Raw genomic sequence first — 2224 nt, forward strand, 5'->3', positions numbered from 1 at the left:
GCCCAGCAAAGCTGCACTGTTGCACCCCTCATTGATTGTACAGAGGATTGAAAATATAACTAAAGTTTTGTGCATTGAGATAAGATCAAGGAGAGATTACTCAGCAATTACTGCCATAGACAAAACTGACTCAACTCAAGGAAATTAATTTATTTATTAGGGGTCAAATCAGAGTAGGCTAATGGGAAAAAACCCCAAACTTTAAAACACCTTTCTCCCACTTCTCCCTTCTCCCTTGGTTTGACTTCACTCCACAATTGCCTCCCTGGCAGTGATGCATGGGGAACAGGCAATGGGAACGATAGTCAGTTCATCGTGTTGTCTCTGCTGCTGCTTTCTCCTCATGCTCTTCTGCTCCATCATGGGTCCCTCCTGTGGGGCTGCAGTTCTTCATGAACTATTCCAGCTTGTGTTCCTCCTACCAGATGGTCCATCAGGAACAGACTGCTTCAACATGTTTTCCCTGTGGGCTCACAAGTCCTGCCAGCAAACCTGCTCCAGAGTGGGCTTCTCTCTCCTCAGGGTCACAGGTCCTGCTGGGAGCCTGCTCCAGAATGGGCTTACCACAGAGTCACAGGCTCCTTCAGGCATCCACCTGCTCTGGTGTGGGGCCCTCTGCAGGCTGCAGGTGGATCTCTGCTCCACTGTGGCCCCCCATGGGCTTTTCAGGGCTACATCTGCCTCACTTCAACTCTGGAGCCTGGAGCACCTCCTGCCCCTCATTCTCCACTGACCTTGGTGTCTGCAGAGCTGTTTCTCCCTCATATCTTGATCCTCTCTTCCAGCTGTTGTTGTGCAGGTTTTTTTTCCCCTTCTTAAATTACCCCAGAGGCTGTGGTGGTTTGAAAAAAAGCCTTTCCCCAGGGGGTATTGTTTTTAATACTGCACCAATTGAAAGCTCATGTGCCCTGTGGAAATTACATGCTCACAGAAACGGAAGAGGTTTATTTTTTAACTGCATAGCCAGAAGGAGAAGCAGACATGCCTTCAAGAGCCACGTGTAGTGTTGGGCCAGGGGGCCCCCCACCCCAGCTTCTGACCACTGGGGCTGGGCTTCTTTCCTTTCCCGGCCCTAACTCGGTGGGACTTGGCACGGCTTTGTAGCTGAGCCAGGATGCTGAGTTAAGACTGTGCTGCCTTCCCACTGTTGGGGAGGAAAACGGTAGCGAGGTGCCCGATTGACCAGCCAGAGGGCTGCAATCAGCAGACAGACACAGCACTGGAGCAGAGCCAGCGCAAGTCGAGGGGTGGCCAGAGAGAGCCAAGCTGAAGAGCCCTGACCTTTGGAGAGGTGGCTGCAGCATACAGTCATGTAAGTACTGAGGGGAGTCTCCCCCCCGGGTTTGGGGGAGCCTCTGGGCCCCCACTGTCCTGGCTCAGCCAGGACTGAGGGAGTTAAACTCCTTGGGAGTTTTCCAGTCAACCTCATCGCCTTTTCCCACCGTGGGGGAGGAGGAGTGATGAGAAACTGGCTGGACCCTGCAGCAGCAGCGAATTGGACCAGTGAATCCGAGAACAGAGAGAGAGAGAGAGAGAGAGAGATTCAGTTGGACTCATTTCCAGGGTAAGAAATTGAACTAAACTAAAAACCTTAGTTTAATTGACCTCCTCCTTGACCCCGGGAAGGAGGGGTGGAAATCCCCCGAGAGCTCACTCCCCAGGGGCCGGAATCTCCGAATGCGAAACTTTAATTCCTTGCATTTTGTGCTGCAGAAGAAAGAAGAATTCTAGCTGCAACAGAGCAAAACTGCTGTCTTAAAAATAAGAGACACCAGTGCTGCAGAAAATTAATTTGGAAGAGCTGTGACCTGAAAGTGAAAAGAGGACTTCTCCTTTCTTTCTGGACTCTTTTTTGAAGGAAAGGAAAGATGATCTATGTATATCTATTGTTTCACTATAGAAGAGATAGTTAAAATTGTTATATATATTTATATATGTATATGTTAATAATAAACTGTAATATATTCCCTTCCCCCTATACTAAGTTGTGCGTGTCTGAAAACTTCTTCTCTCTCACATTTGAACAAATTGTAGCAAAACTTTTAAAATTAGCTTTTTGAAATTCCTGTTTTTCAAACCACCACAGAGGCACTACCACTGTGGCTGACAGGCTCAGTCTTGACCGCAGCTGGCATTGACTCTGTGGGACATGGGGAGGTTTCTGGCATGTTCTTACAGAAGCCAACCCAGTAGCCTTTTGCTACCGAAACCTGGCCCCACAAAC

At 49.0% G+C, this 2224-nt stretch overlaps 1 long non-coding RNA gene across 1 annotated transcript; it reads left to right on the forward strand.

Moving 5' to 3' along the window:
* The first annotated feature begins 1370 nt into the window (after positions 1 to 1370).
* Positions 1371 to 1980, forward strand: LOC108639258. The gene is made up of 2 exons (XR_001920351.1): positions 1371 to 1564; positions 1714 to 1980. It is a non-coding gene; the product is annotated as an uncharacterized LOC108639258 (long non-coding RNA).
* Positions 1981 to 2224: the final 244 nt, after the last annotated feature.

The sequence above is a fragment of the Manacus vitellinus genome, unplaced genomic scaffold (assembly GCF_001715985.3).
Source record: "Manacus vitellinus isolate BGI_N305 unplaced genomic scaffold, ASM171598v3 scaffold_18_pilon, whole genome shotgun sequence".
In the NCBI taxonomy this organism is placed as follows: domain Eukaryota; kingdom Metazoa; phylum Chordata; class Aves; order Passeriformes; family Pipridae; genus Manacus; species Manacus vitellinus.